This window comes from Rhinolophus sinicus, chromosome 7 (assembly GCF_057876585.1).
Source record: "Rhinolophus sinicus isolate RSI-liver-muscle chromosome 7, RSI-T2T, whole genome shotgun sequence".
NCBI classification, from domain to species: Eukaryota; Metazoa; Chordata; class Mammalia; order Chiroptera; family Rhinolophidae; genus Rhinolophus; species Rhinolophus sinicus.
This window is the reverse complement of record NC_142507.1, coordinates 9,657,283-9,674,088: the sequence shown is the minus strand read 5'-3', so window position 1 is coordinate 9,674,088 and position 16,806 is coordinate 9,657,283. Positions and strand designations below refer to the sequence as shown.

General features: G+C 40.4%; 1 protein-coding gene across 1 annotated transcript in view; it reads left to right on the top strand.

Annotated features, from left to right (window-relative positions):
• The window catches only part of LOC109444523 (uncharacterized), a 37,140-nt gene extending 23,479 nt beyond the window's left edge, over nucleotides 1-13,661 (top strand). Inside the window, exons 4-6 of the mRNA XM_088799372.1 lie at nucleotides 3,792-3,944; nucleotides 4,549-4,624; nucleotides 8,919-13,661. The gene's annotated coding sequence lies outside the window, so the exon portion shown is untranslated. The remainder of the gene's footprint in view (nucleotides 1-3,791; nucleotides 3,945-4,548; nucleotides 4,625-8,918) is intronic.
• Nucleotides 13,662-16,806: the final 3,145 nt, after the last annotated feature.

The following is a 16,806-nucleotide window of genomic DNA, read 5'->3' as shown; positions in this document are numbered from 1 at the left end:
TCTTGTTTTCAGGGAAACACGGTAACTGGATTTCTTTAGAGAGATTTACCTGTTGATGATGTCAGTTCCCTTTCTGCCAAGAGTGGAGTCTCTCTTGATTGTAGCAGATTATTAAGTATGCTGAGATTTTGTCTCCATTTGTGAGCTCTCACTGTGTGGGGGTATTTGGGTGGTTCAAAGCTAATTCATGAACCATAGCCGCCTCTTCTGGGTTCGAGAGCTAACATTATTACAGATTGTTGAAGACAATTATCAATCAATTTGGGACCAGACTTGTTTATTTTGTAAAGGAACAGTGTCATCAAAAGGAAAGAAATTCAGTATCTTTTGCGAGACCCCAGTTCCCTTCCTGCATGGGGTTTCTCAGTTCACCATTGCTCTTGCCACAGACGAGACTCAGATCAGGCCTGAGTACAGTTCAGCCATGGGCTCATTGCAGGTCATTAGACAATCCAGTTGAATGCCCAATTCATCTGTATAGCAATGTCATATATCTGGGATCTCCAGTTAGCCTCAGAATTCCCTTGGTAGTGATGCCAGTGCAAAGACGTAGTTCTGTGTTTGTGAAGTCCCTTACTCTTGAACCACAAGCTCCCCCTCCCTCTATGACATTAGAATCAAAATAAATTGACTGTACATGCTGGCTGCCTGGGATGGAAATAAATCTTATGGTTCCAGCATAATGGGAAAAAGAAGAGACATGCGTAATACTCATACTTGGAATTACTCAACTCTGGGATCCAGTATTATTATACCCACAGCCGAATCTGTGAGTTTGCATTCAATTTATAAATTCCTAAGTGCTATTGCTGAAAGTTATGTGCGGGGGGGGGGGGAGGGTGTTAATGAATTATGAGTCTTCTGTACCAGAAGACTTAATATTTTGTTCAGTGTTTTGCACAAAACTGCTGAAGTGTCATGAGTAGTCTATGGGTCTTGCCATCATTTTTCAGTTGTTGGAGGAAAACAGTGACTTTGAAAGGCTTCCCAGCCTAAGTTTTGTAAAATAGTCATCAGTTTATTTCCACCAATTGTCTCTTAAGATGTTTGTGTTTTTCAGTTCTTTAAGTCCTCTCATGTTGCAATAGTGAGGCAATCTGGAATGTGGGTTTGCAAATTCTGTTCTGAGCAGCGGGCCAGCTGGGAGCCCAGCACAGATATCACACTTTAGGGCTGTGGGAAAATAGAAACCTCTCTCACCACTAATGACCCTTATAGATTTAATACATTCAAAGAAAAAAAAAAAGATATGTGTCTATTAGTAGGAGCTATTGAAAATCTCTACTTTTTAATGAAGATATTTCGACTAAAATATTTGGAAGCTATATAAGCAAGATGATAAATTATAATAATTTAAAAAATTGACAATAATGTCAATTTGGTCAACAATAGATTATGTTAAACAGGGTATTCTAGATCTCATTTTTTTTTTACTTCAAATTTTAAGTTTAACTTAGGGAAGGACATAGCGTTAAGAAGGTGTAGATGAGGGTAAAATTACAGTCACCCATTGGTATATTACCACATTATTTTTCTGTTCATTCAGGCACTAAAGTCAGTTTCTAGGAGAGGAAAAAAAAAATCCAGATTTTGTTCTACCTCATTTTTGTACCTTATTATGTGCTTCATTGTCACTCTCTAGCTGTTGGAACTATGTTTACTCCAGTAAACTGTGGATACAGTAAGACCCCCTCTATTCTCTGACATGGAAATGTTCATTGGGTAATAATTATACGATGCTTTGAATTTCTCCAAAATATACACATTGTTCCTCAAATTCAAGTATATGTGCTCAATAAGTCTCATAAAATACACAAAATAACTTCCCTTCATCAGTATTTAAAAAGCACACAATTTTGGAATGTATCATGAGTCATGTTAACTAAAATACCTACCCCTGTTCCACTTTATCACCATTCCCACTGTCTGTCTGTTTTCTCTATTTGGGTACATTTTGTCACAAAGACAGAATAAGTATTTCTTCACTAACAGAAAAACAGTCATACTGAACCAATTAAAGCACGCAAAGGAAACAATTAGCTGAGAAAAATCTGGGGTGTTTTATGGATGAGATGGCATACAAATATTGTACCTCATATTATCATAACTCACAGACTCTGTACTTTCTTAATGAGTGACAATAGCAAGTCTGGAAAACATCTGCCTTGAAAAAGCACGCTAACTGTTCTCTGCTTAAAAAATGTTGCTCGCCGATTAATGTCTGGCAGCCATGCGTATCGTATTGTGGTATGAAATGTCTTGGTTGCAAGAAATTAATATGCTCATGTTTGATTTCAAGTTGTCTAGAACAGAATCCCGGCATAATTCAAATCACTGTAAAGCCACAGTTGGAATAAAGACATGATTTACTCTTAGCAAATTTTCAACTTGAACTGCGGCTCCATTCCCAGCAACCCCGATGACTTGGGCAAAGGAAATGTAGCCCACTATTGCATGATTTTGTGCCATCTGAAAAGAAAGTCCGCAATATAAAAAGAAAATCTAAAAATGACCTTTAATTCAGATAGTTAACCATTTTAACCGATAAGCATGTTTTGGCTGCATAAGTAAAATATATTCTTGAAATCGCGTGACAATCCCAAGAGCAGCTGACATCAGGATAAGGTCTCTGGCATTCCCACCTGTGTTTCTGTCATGGAGAAGAGTTTTCTTCCTTTCCTCTCTTTACCAACTGATAGGTGTTTGGAAGATGAAAGAATGAATTTTAGAAAAAGGAACAAGAAACACTTCCAGTTATCAATTTGTATGTTAGATGAACTCCCTAATTCTTCCAACTTATTGTCAAATAGGCCTCAAAGTTAAAAATAGCTGTTCATTCATTTTTATTTCTCCTTAAAGTAGGAGATAAGATCACAGTAGATAAACTGCTTTGGCACTACAAATATGTGTTCTTGTGGTGCTAATATGGTGGCGTTAATTTCTAAACTGTCGCAAAAGCATAGAGTTTGGCAAAATGCTAATTACGTCTTTCCTGGCTTAGAAGATAAATTCGGTCATGGAAAAGAATTCATTTGCAGACCATCTCAGATATTTGTCATCATTTTTTTTTTCATGTTAGTAGTGATGCATTATTGTTACAAAGTGTGAAAATTTTCATTCAAGAGCGACTTTATCCAAGACATTGTCTAATAGAACAGCTGGTACCCTTGTTCATATTGACCCTGAACCATAGAAAAGTTCACAGTTCTTCCAGACCTTTGTATTACCTTTGTTATAAAAAAAAAAAAAAAAGCAGGGTCTGAATTACTTATATTACATATTTAGCTCATCATCTATTATTACATTTGATGAAATAATTCACATGAACTGAAGATAGTTTTTCCGTATACCAACTGAATTTCAAATTACAAAATTGATTTAATTTCAAACATCTTTTAACTGTCCCAAATACTCTCAAACTGTAATTTTTATATATCTATATCTACATAGATATAGATATAGATATGTAAATCTGTTTTTAGATCATTCTGTTTAGCCCAAGACATAAGCAGATTTGAATTTTTAATCTTATTAGTTCCAGAAGCCAAACCTAGCAGTGTATAAAGACTGAGCCAAGTTTGATGGGAGCTTGTGAATATTTCTGACTCTGAACGGAATCGTACGCTGTTTACAGTTGTCTTTCGCATGCTGGTGCATTGTGGGAAAGTAACCCACCAATGAAGTCACACAAATCCTTTGCTTCTAGTCTTTTAGTCACATAGTAAGACATTAACAATGCTGTATTTGTTTTGTTTTTAATATTTCTCATATTTCTTATTCTCATCCTGTAGGAATGCATTCTAATCCAAGGACACATTCTCATACATTCATTAATCCTTGTGCTCCAGAACGATTCACATGAAGACTCAAAATCAGATGGTTTCATGTGTTCCAACTTAGCTTTTGCTGAAACAGGGTCATCCTTGAACTTGTCATCTGCTGAGGTATTGAATTCCCTATTTCACTCAATTATATGATCTTAAGAATGTAGCCATTTGCCAATTGTGTCTCAACTTTGAGCACATGTTTTTGCGTCTAACTGTTGAGCTTTAGGAATCCCTCAATATACATGACTTACAGGAAAAAAGAGTAAATCATTTAAGGAGCTACTTAAGTAATATATAAGAAAGTTGTGTCTGTTTAAAATATAAAGTATTATAAATGTGGTTTTCCTGGTGATGACAAGTTTTAGGTCTTTACATCACGCTGCTGCAGTATCTGAAATACAAATTGATTGTTTAAAATATCCCTTTAGTTGTAAGAAGAACTATCTAGTTAATGACATTGTAATTAGGATGATATTTTGAGAGCGAATCAGTTTTTATTTTCTTCTAATTTAAAATATCCTAACGTGGAATATTTTAATTGTAAAAATTTATTTCTGTATGTGTATATTGTGTTACTCAGATTTCTTCTGAAAATGAAATGGATGGATATTAGTTTCAGATATTTATAGTTCAGTGATTGAGTTAAATCAAACACATTATTTGTCTTCTTTGCTGGACTAAAAACTCCCTGAGGGCTGATTGTGTCCTGTTCATCCCTCAGGTAGAGAAATGACCAGGACAGTGCTTGTCATATAGTAGGTAATGTTGCTGAGCTGAGCTGAGTCTTTCTTGGCCTGGTAAGGACACCTAGTTTATTTTTAATCATACAACCTTCAACTAAAGAATAAAATGTAAGCGCATATTTTGCATTTATCCCATATGTTCTTTTTACTTTTCAGATCACTTTTGTGTAGTTGTAACCTTTGATGCTTTGGCAATGGATGTTTTCTCAGTCCATTGTTCTTATTTGCAGTTACACCCCTGGTTAATGAATTACATGGCAGGAACGGGAAACTATTTTTTTTTTTTCTTGTAAAAACCCGTAGGCCCTTACCCTATACTTCTTCACTGTTGTTATGAGAAATATGTGGGATGGGTCAAATTGCCTCTTTGTAGAAAAAGACTTATTTCAGCTTGGAGATGAAGCGAGCTGAAAAGACTATCATTTCCTACCTGAACACCAAGAAAGAAAGCTGACAAGCTAGAAGTTAATGATTTTTCCTGAACCCATAAGAGAACTGAGATTGCAGGGCAAATAAGTACCCTGAAATATGGGGAGAAACAAGTACTTGCAAAGAACGATGGTGCCAAACTCCACATAAGCCAAAAAGAAGATTCAGCTAGAAATTCTAAATGAATTCATAAGGGCTGGATGGGGGTGTGAAGTTCCTGAGGGCTTCAGATATAGGTGTGTATCAGGGATCACAGCTTCTGGAAGAATTTTACTCTAGTCACTCACAGGGCAGATTGGGGACAGGCCTACGGAAACTTCCCCTGTGATGCCAGCCGGAAGAGGGTGGGAATAGAAGTCACTACTGAAATACTGCCAGACTCATGTTCTGTATCATCGCTGAGGAGCAAACACCTTAATTTGCAGGGGAAGGGAACAAAAGTGTAGACTGAGGCCCCCGGGGGAGGGCCAGGACTCTGTGCAGTCCCAGTGTTACCCTGTAGAAGGAGCAGGAACTCTTAAGAGTGTCACCGCCCCAAGACACCCACAATGCCTGCCTAACTCTGAGGTTTAATAAGAACATCAGACAACACCTCCTTCCTCCATCACCTTATCAAGTGTCAAATAAAATTGAGTGGAATACAGCTGGGAGAGCTGCAAGGGACAGATTCTCTGTCCATTGCACGAAGAAAAAGTCCTACGCCACATGGGGAGACCCAAAGCCAAGCAGGCAGCAAGCTGGGAACCCAGCTCAGCTCTCGCCTAGATTGACAGGGACCCCAACAGGACACGGATGGCCCAGGAGAAGCAAAGGTGGGCTCATCTCCAAGCGTAACAGTTATTTCTCTCAATATCTATTGTCTTGTGTAATATGTCCAACTTTCAGTGAAAAGCGTATAAGCCATATGAAGAGGGAAGAAAAACACAGTTTAAAATGACGACAAGTCAGGAGAGCCACTTTTTTGCGTTTCTGGTCTAGAGTACTGGTTTTCAAACTTCATGCACCTTGGACTCACACAGAGGGCACTTTAAACAAAGTTTAATTTTGCGATCTCTGCCCCAGACAACTAACCCATAATCACTTGGGGCAGGAGGAGAGAGGGGATGTCCAGATATAAGTATTTATTTTAAAAGATGCTGGGTGATTCTAATTCAACCAGGGTTGAGAAACATTGCTTTTAGTAAAGCAAGGACGTGAGATTCCCTGCCTTTTTCTAATGCCTATGCTTTCTCACATTATCCAACAGGTTGCAAAGTAAAATTATGTGTTATTTATATAATTTAAGCAATTAAATGCCAAATGGTAATTTTATTAGTAATTTGAGGAAAAGAGACATTGTATCATCCTTTAGGCTATTATAACTTACAAAAAAAAAATTACGTCTTACTGGTTTATACAGTATATCCATATATATATATACAGTATATAGTATAACCAAGGAGAATGTAATATACCGGGGGTGCCAAAAAATTATATATACGCGTGACTTGTATTCATCTTCTGTTATTGGTATATATTAAGTATTACAATTTTAATACAGTTGGTTTCCTTAAAATGTGTATACCTTTTTTTTGAGATATACATATGGAGAGAGAGAGAGAGAATAAGATACTTTGTGAATGTATATCTCTGCAGTTCAGAAGAGGCAAAATAGATAAATCACAGATTTTACTGTTTGTTGTAGTAGAAAATGGTTAAAGAGTATCATTGCTAGAATATTTTTTCTGGTCTATATAGTATGCAGAGATTAAGTAGATTTATTACCTGGGCTTCAAATGGTGAATTAACATGTGAAATGAAAGGTTTGAACCCAGCTAGGGTAAAAGCCATGGAGGTGACCACCATTATTCTCTCATTCCCTGTGGATTTCCTCCTTCAAATTCCTGGATCTTTGCTTTTTAACTTGGTGTGTAGGTTGAGAGATTATATTTTAACCATGAGGGGATTTTAATTGGAGAGAGGTGAGAGCTGAGGGCTAATTGTGACTAGATGACAGTATAAGGTGCCATCTTTCGGATTCAACTTGGATAATCATTTATCTTCTTTGCATCTAGAATGCCAGCCATAATCATAATCAATTACGTGTTCTTTTTCCTTTTTTTTTTTCTAATAGGTTGAGTGGGGTTTTTTAGGGGGAGGGGAGGTAGAGGCATAAAAACCCCATTAGTCACAGAGAATTATTTGTTGTATAGAATTACTTATTACTGATGGTGAACTGTTTTTATGGGCCATTTACTGAGACTTGGAAATGATTTACCTGGTGTAGTGGGGAGTGTGTGGACGTTGTACAGACAGACCAGCTTTTGAATCTCACGTCCCTCACTTAACTGCCTATATAATGTTTGGCAAGTTTACCTCGTCGAGGGTCAGTTTCCTCTTCCACATTATGGAGATAATAATAATACCTGCCCTGCTAGTGATGCTGTGAAGATTCAATGAGCTACTATTGTAAAGTATAATACTTGGTAGGCACTTCATAAATTCTAGGTCTCCTTCCTTTAAAACACCTCCTGCTTCTCTCTACAGTCCATTCCCCTTGCTCCCGTGGCTCTCCGGGGTCCGGCACTGTGTCCCCACTACGTCTGTGCTGCAGCCTTTCTTTCACCTCACTGTGATCACCTCACCTGTGGTCCCTCAGTTCCCAGCTTAGTGACAACTGTTAGTGCTCATCCCTCCCCCCCGTATCTCCTACTCGGAGTTAATACTTATTGGGTACAGTGTTAAACTCTTTAGATGTATGCTCACTGAATTAATAACAATTAATGATTAAGAACAACTAATTATGTCCACCTGATCTTCACAACAGTTTTATTCCTATTTGACAGATGAGGCCACCGACACTTAGAGAGGTGAGAGTCCCCTCGGTCGCGTAACTAGCTAATGTGACACGACTCACTCATTCCCTTGGTTGGCTGTGGGCTGCCCACAGGACCCCATGAGAACTTCTTAGGGCAGACAGAATACAATACTATTCCCAGGTGTCCCCCAATCTTATCTCTGGGCACTCTGCTCCTAGCTTCGGCCACATGCAAGGCCATTCCCTAACCGTTCCATACTCTTCCATGCTTCCTGCCTTTCCACGTGCTGCTCCTTCAGCCTGCAATGCCCTTTTCTTCTTTTTCCATCTCTCTGGTAAGCTTTGGCTTCTGTCTTGTCGTCTGGCAAAGATGTCGAACCCTCTGTGCATCCTTCTCTGCGTGTTGCAGGCCCTCCCACTTCCATAGCCTGTTGCACAACCCTGCAACTATAACACTTTCCATACTCTTCGGAAATTAGTGACCGACTGTCTCACTCTGCTACCATTGCCCTTGAATTGCTAGTGGGGAGGAGAATTTTTGTGTCACCTCGTTGGTGTTTAATAATGGTGTGTGTGTGTGTGTGTGTGTGTGTGTGTCTCTGTGTGTGTAGTTAAAATTTCTATTAAGATAATTTTAGATCTACATACAGCTATAAGAAATAATAGAAAGATCCCTTGTATGTGCGCCCATTTTCCTCCAATATAACATTTTGTAAAACTGGAGTATAATATCAAAACCAGGATATTGACATTAATAGAATGCCCCGGATTTTATTCAGATTTTCCCCGTTTCACTTGGACTCCTTTGCGTGTGTGTGTCTTATGATGACATGAAACCACGTCATCTGTGTAGGTTTGTGTATTAATCACCACAGTGGAACTAGTGAACAGTTTCCACAGTTCCCTCCTGCACCCTTCTCCCACCCCACCCCCATTTCCTGCGGCATCCCTAACCTCTGGCAGCCATTCCTCTGTCCTCCATTCCTAAAACCTTGTCATTTCAAAGATGTTACGTAAATGGACTCATACAATACGTACTCCTTTGGGATCGGCTATTGTAACCCTAGAGAGACACCTAAGTTATTGCATATTTTAATATTTCACACTTCTTTTCTTGCACAGGAATTTTCCATGGCAACTATCGACCACAGTTGGTATAACTGTTCATCTGATGAAGGGTATCTGTGCTGATTCCAGTTTGGGGCTGTTATGAATAAAGCTGCTGTGAACATTCGTGTTCAGATTTTTAGGTGACCAGACGTTTCAGTTTCTTTTTGATAAATACCCCTAAGTGCCAATGCTAAGTAACATGGTAATTGCATGTTTAGTTTTATAAGAATTCTCCAAATCGTTTTCCAGACTGGTTGGTCCATCTTCCATTCTCACCCGTAATGTAGGAGTGGACCCATTTCTCTGAACCCAGCCAGCGTTGGGTACTGTCGTTATTTTTCATTTGGGCCATTCTGACCTCTCCTCCTCCATCCTTCTCTTCCTCTCTCCTCCTTTTCCCTCCCTTCTTCCTGTCTTTTCTTCCTCCTGAGAATTCCCCCGCCCTCATTGTGTGTAGACTTATACTGTGAGGGTGTTTTCAGGTAGATGCCCTCCTCTCTCCATGGATGTTTATTTTCCTGCCTCCTGTACATAGCCAGGTAGCGTGCATGGAAGGGAAGGGGGCTTTCGTTGTGACCCTCTTGCTGCTATGGCTCCTTTGCCGCACCAGTGGTGCTTTCCAATCTCCAGCTTGGTTCTCCAAATACTCTCCTAGGAGACCTTCAATGTGCTTTTCATAAATTAACCTTTGCTTCTTTTAGCCAGATATCTGTTGCCTACAACCGAGCAGCCTGGCTGATAATATTTGCTTTTTAAATTTCAAGGATTTTAGTCACTAATTATTCACAGTAGAATATTTAAGGTATATTTCAGTGCTTATTGTTAGTGATAGAAACACACAGAACTACTAATCATGTGAAATAGGGCTAAGTATAAAAGAAAAGTTATGTAGGCTCGGAGGGAGAACAATTCTATTTACCTGGGTGGAGACAGGGAGAGGAAAGCAGGAAAAGCTTTGTGGAGGATACAGAATTTGAGTTAGGTTTTTAAAGTCAAATAGCATTTGGACACATAGTAATCCAGACTGAACAGCCATTAGCTAAATTTTGGTTTTATGCTTATCCAAATAACCACAATAATATCCATTGAATATCTTTTTCTGCATTTTCCCTTCCTTTTATATTTACCCATTCTGAATAGGTAGAAAATACATTCTGCACTCTGACAAAGTCTGGTTACCTTTGATTGGCCTAAATGTATCCCTGTCGGCCCTGAGAGAGAGTAATGGTGATTGTAGTGGAACTGAATGGTTCAGGGCTCAGAAAGGGGACGCGGTCTGACATGGTCATGCCATGTTTCCCCGAAAATAAGACCTCACCGGAAAATAAGGCCGAGCATGACTTTTCAGGGTGACATCCCCTGAGCATAAGCCCTCATGCGTCTTTTGGAGCAAAAATTCACATAAGACCCGGTCTTATTTCTGGGGAAACACAGCACTGGTGATCCTCATAGTTTTGTTCTGTTGATTATTGCTTTTTGAAAAAGACTTTCCTTAAAAATACTGTGCTGTCTCCAGTTGTAAAGCAAGATGGAGATATAAAATTGTAAAGTATACATTTGATTAAGCAAGTAGGAATGGCATCACCCCTAAGGGAGCTACCCACCCGTCTGGACTTACGGGTGGTAAGGAGCGATATCAAAGAAAGGAGCATAAAGTAAACTTGTAAAGAACTTCTTCATGTGTTACAGACATAGTTTAGCTTGTTTATTATTATAACTACTGAAGCCAGAGAATGGATTCCTACATGGAATGTTATGACCTCAGTGAATATTATATTTCACTTAGCTCTAGAAGCAATGAAATCTGTATCAAGTCATAAATTATACAAGAGGGGTTAAAGCAACATCTGAAATATAGTTAATAGATCAAAGAGAACTGTATTTTAACTTATATTAAGGAATTAATTTGTGACATTGTTGAGATGAGCAACCTGAACCACAAAACACAGTGACGAATTCTGGAAACATGTGTCATAACCCATATTTTCTTATTATGACATATATCAGTCCTATAAAAGAGTGTAAATAACATATAGGCACACTTTAGAGAATAGCAAAATAAACAGCTATATTCCAGGCATACAATTTAGGAAACAGAATGTTCCCAGGATGTGTGCAATCCCCAGCCTGCCTCCTGGGTGCCTTTCTCTGCCTCCGTCCTGGAGGGGCTTGTAAACCTGAATTGTGTGTTTATAATTCTCCTGCCTTTCGTTATGATTTTATTGTATATGCATGTATCCATACACAATAAATACATTTTCTTTAATTTTTCATAGTGCTGAAACACATCTAAATGGCGTCTACTATATGTGTTCCTCTGTGATTTCTTTTTTTTTTCTTTCAACGTTTAAGATTTAATCCTGTCGATGCCTGAGCTGAAGTTATTCCTGTTTCCTGCTGTATAGTGTTCGTATGTAATGTCCCACAGATACTTTTATTCATCCTAATTGTAATGAGCATATACTTCAGGGCCCACTCTTAGTAAATGTGAAATAATTTAGAAACACTGTTTTTCTACTATACACGTGAGCTGAGATACAAGCATTTTGTGAGAATAGTATTTTGTAAGCTTTTTTTCTGACCCTGATCTCAGTAAGATATAAACTGGTTTTGCAACATTTTCACAAACCAGTATTACTTTGATTTCAAAGGATGCCTTTTGATATTTATTCCATTCCATTCCACTCCATTTCATTTTGTTTTGAAAAATTCAGGCTACGGTCCTCTATACTGATTTCTTGAGCTACTAATGGGTCATAGTCAGTCAACCAGCAGTTTTAAAACGATGGCGCTGGCATCAGGAAAGGAATCGCTGATTGCACACCTCCAGCCTGACTCTACAGCGCCAAATTGATTTGCAGTCAGCTGGACCGAATTCCTCTCCCACAGGCACAGCTCTCGCGGTCCCTTTGTTGTATGCCCTTGTTAACATTGAATATTTTCAGATTTTCTGGTTTACTCCATTCCATGTCTTTAATAAAAGAAAATTGATCAGGAACCCAATTCTAAAGCTCACCACAGATGATTCAAATTAGAGAGCATCTACTCAGTCTGTCAATAAAAATACACATTCAGAAGAAATCAGAAGGTTCCACGTGGGGGCATTTTAGTATATGAGATTTTTTTTTCTTTTAAGGAAAAAAGTAATGTATGCTAAATGTACACACTAAAAAGTGACCTGGAATCAGAAGTGTGCAGGTCTCAGTTGACTCTTCTGGGGACTCCCCAAGTGTCCAAATCAATAGTCAATGATGGAAAATATTAACCTAGAGTTGTACAAGTTCTACTTTGGATTTTCATCAGAGTCAACAGATTTTAGCAGCACCAGTAAGCAAATGAAACGTGTGGTTTGGGGCTTTCGGAGCTCAAGTCTACAATATCTTGAAAGACTCCCTGATGTTGTCTTTCTGCTGCTTCTATACAAACTTTGACAGAACTGTAATTCCTCGATTTTCCCACTGTCTTCAGTGAAAAAACGATAGGAAGAGATTAGAATAATCTGCTTCCTTCACTCTTCTACAGCCTTGAGAAATGTCAGGTGAACTCACTAGTGGTACATTAGGGGCCTGGGACTTGGGACAGAGGAACTTGCACTCGGTGTCTTGTGCCTCTAGCTGGCATGTGTGCAGGAGAACAGGATTTCCAAATTTACATGCACACAATCCTTCAGAGGTTTGCAACTTCCTGAACCCTGGGCCAGTCCCCATGCTGCGGCAAATGAGCAAGACCAAGGAAATCAGTGGAGTTACCTTCTTGTAGCCCGGCAGCGGATTTATGGATGGCAAATTCTTTGGCCACTTGCCAACGTAAAACATGTTCACACAAAGCTGGTTGGGGAGGGGAGGCAGAAAGGAAGCAGGCGGAGCTGATCAGGAGGGCTTCCGAAGGGAACCTCCTGCACAGGAGTGAGAGAAGCCCTATTGGGATCTCCTCATCCGTCTGAAAAAGAGGGATACATACTACTGTTAGGTGCACCTTCCTGCTGCCTGGGAAATGACCTCGTAGAGCGTTTCAGTGACAGTATTCTGTTTTGCAGAGCAGTGTGTGAGATCCAGGAAAGGGGGTGGTGATGCTGGTAGCAGTTAGGCAGTGTTTGGTCCTAACTCTGTTGGCAATGTGGTAATTAAAAAAAAGACGAAAAAACGAACACTTTTCAGTGAGAACTTGTCAAGAGGTTTTTAGCTCCATAAAGTTGCCTCTGTATTCACAGATTTAAGCAACCGACAGCAGCTTTTACCATTTAACTCCCAGATTACATTTCCTTATTGTTTTGAAAAATTACTGTTCCCTAATAGAAGGACTCTCCATGCAGAGTATGTTCCATCAGTTCACGTTGAGTTCTTAAAACTGACGGTTTTAATAAAATGATGTGAGTATTCACATTTATGTTTTCAAAAATAGCTTTATTTAAATGTGAGTCGAAAGGCTGAAAAAACCCCCAATAAATTTTAGTTTATACAGTTTATGTCTAATACAGATTAATTTTCAAGTGATAAATTCATTTATCATTCATATATTCATTCATTTAACACCATGCCACGTATATACCTGACATTCAAAAAGGGCTTTCTTTATATTGGGTTGGTGCGAAAGTAATTGCGGTTTTTGCAATTGTTTGTAACCTTTCAGACAGCAGTTGCTTTTGCACCAACCTAGTATTTTGCAAAGTACTCTCATGCATCATGTCCCAGAGATCCGGCAGAGCCCTGAGAGTTTTAGTGGGTCCACTCAGATTGCAAATGCTGACTTTGCCGGGCTGCTCAGGCTCAAGCCTGAGGTTCTGCTCCAGGGTCCAGCTAAAGGGAGGACCTGAAGGCATTGGGACCCTGGTCACAACTGATCCCTTCCTTCCATCCTGTCCTGAGCCAGTCTCTATGTTCTGGATGACAGGGTTGAGGTAACTACGACGCTGCAGCGCCAATGATATACTCTGCCATCCCTCCCAGGACTAGCCTCCTGAATATTCTAGCACAGCCAGGAGGAGGCATTTCTCCTGGTGGACCCTCACAGGTGGTGAAACCCAGGTGCAGGAAGCGGTTTTGCTGATCACTACCTAGTCCCTACCTCGAAAAGGAAAACCCAGCTGGTAATTTTTGTATAGACCACACTGCTTCATTAGTGTTATTTTCCCCTTTGCAATAACTGTAAGATTTCTGATATTTCTGTGGCGGTTTTAGCTGCTATGTTAAGTAAAAAATTTCCGCAGTGGGTGATAACAGGTTGAAACCATTCCTAAACAATTATGGGAAGGAGTGATTCTTAAATCTACTCTGGAGGCATCTAGAACAGCTGGAGGCTGTGCCTGAGTCCTAAAACGCTGATAAAATAACCGACAGGCAAGCGAGTCAGCTAATGGTGTGCACTAAAGAATTTCACTTAACTCCGCAGCCTTTTGTGGAGACAGCCCATCTTTCTCCTCTGACTTTTTTCCATACGCATGTGTGTGATGACACTTCTCATATCTTAATACTACAAGGAAACAGCTGCCAAGTCTTTCTCTCTCTCTCTATGCCCCAGTAATGGACACAGATACACTGGCAGGCGAAGCAAGGAGGGGAAGGAGGAAAGAGTTGGCCACGATTAAAATAGGGAATGCAATCTGCGTCCCTCTGGAGAAGTCTTCATGGCACATGAGCCTCGGGTTGAGAACACACCAAATAAGCTCTGACTGCGTAGGGGTCTGCATCTTGCTGGCAGATGGGAAGTGATGGACCGAGGACTTGGTGTCAAATGCTGAGATGTGAGAACTTACAAGAATTCTAGGTTGCTCTCAAGATCCAGTGCCCAGAGTGGGGTCCCAGGACCTGGGAAGCTGGACACAGGAACCAGTGTGTGGGGACAGAGTCCCAGAGAGCAGTTTCCAGACTCTCGGCCTTACGTGGAAAGGCACTGGCTCGGGTAGTAGATGGTCATCAGCTGTGATCAGATGGCTATCCGCTGTTACTGGTTAGCCATTAGCCACTGATATAACTGCTGTGGCTACGTCTGTTGGTTGGTTGGCAGAGAAGCGGACGGTGGATTGAGGATCCTGTGGCTCCGGCTTCCTGTGTCTCCAACCCAGCCAGCCGCCAGTGAGAATATAGTGGTATGACTCCCCTATCTATGACTCCATTGGTGTTCCTTTTTGGCCTCACCATATCCTGCGTTCTTGTTTGGGGAGCAGGACTAGAGTCTCTGCATGACGCAGTGCCCTAAAGGTCTCTCTGGCCTGCTGGGGAAAGGAATAAGCCCCGTGAGGCCAGCCGAGGGGGAGGGGAGATGCCGACCATGGCTGTCGTCTCACTTCAAGTTCACACATGGGCAGATCGAGCGTTGGTTAACCCAACTTCCATTCCCAACTGCCCACTTCTGTCGCTGCTGGGAGGGCTAAATGCTCCCCTTCCCAATCTCCCTTGCAGCTGGGGACAGATGGGGTACAAGCGGAGACTGCTGTGGGAGGGAGGAGTGGGGATGGGGGGTGGGAGTGGGGTTAGGGAGGGCGATTCTGGCAAAACTTTGGCTTTCCTACTAAAAGGGACAGATGTGGCTTCTTTGTTCCTTCCCCCGCCTCCTCTTTCTGTCTGAAGTGGGGATGTATTGCCAGAAGCTGAGGCAACTCTCTTATCGTTACTGCCCCCAACATGTTGAGCTGCTAAAATAACACCAACATTTTCCTACCTGAAGAATTCTTGTTATAGGAGAGAAGTAAACCCCTATTGTTGAGGCCGCAGTAAAACTTTTCTGACACTCGCTGTTGAAACGTTCCTTGTATGTGACATGTATATCGCATGAGTTTTCTCTTCATTCAAACGTCTCATGTAACTTTGCAGTGAATGTTGTCGTCCTGGGTTCCAGATATTTCTCGGTGGACTCGGGAAGGCAGCGGAGTTTAGTCCTCTTGACAATATGTCATGAAACTACCTGGGGGAATTAATACCATACCACTTGCAAAGATGAGCTACAAATATAATGGCACATTAGTCCAAAAATGAAATGACTGACTCACTGTCATTTTTTCTGAATTATGTTTCCAATAGTTTGATAAATTTAAGATTTGTCCACTATAATATTTCCATTCCTACAGTTTGGGTACACTCTGTGACCATGGAAGCATGGAAGCTAGCAGATCCTTAAGGTCAGTGGGGGACCTCTGGTATAGAGAAAAACACAGAGAACAAAGTCCTTAAGAAAGAGAGAGGGAAACAGTCAGAGTTGTGGGAAGTTTGGAATAGGGGTTCAATGAAAAATTACGTTCTGCTCATTGTTTCAGTTAATATTTCTGAATGTTTTCCATGAGATGGCATTATTGGTTTATTTTAGGGTCAAAGCTCCCAGTTTAATTACCCCCAAAGAAACTTTTTCTGAAATTTGCACCTCCTGTGCCCCCACCCCCGTATTCAGAAAGAATAAGCAACGTACTGGAATATTTCTAATCTTAGAGGCTTTGTGGTTCTATTTTCCAACAGAAGTGTTGGGGATAAAGTTGGATGATCTGAACCTTTAGAAAAGTGATATCCATTGCCTTTTACGTTTTGCTAAGTGTGATGAAAACAGTATAAAAAAGGTGCCTTTTCAATGAAGGTCTGAAATCTGCAAAGGTTTTTTCCTTCAGCTTCACCCTGATGTTTCTTTCCTGTGTCAGATTTGGCCCGGGCTTAGCAATTGCGTTCTCTTTTATATGGGGTACTGCGGAGGGAAATGATTGAGGGTCCGACAGTGAATAAAGTTTGCAAGTTAAAATCAACTGGAAGTGTCTTCTAAAACTATTATTTCTGGTCTTTTGCCTTGCAAAGTCAAATAAAGCTTCAGAACTCTTCATGTTTCAAGCACAGTGTTTTTTGACGTCCACGGAATGATTTTCTGAGGCTTTGGACAATCCTTGATCAGGGCCTGTGGCTTTTATGTCTGCACAGTGTGTCTC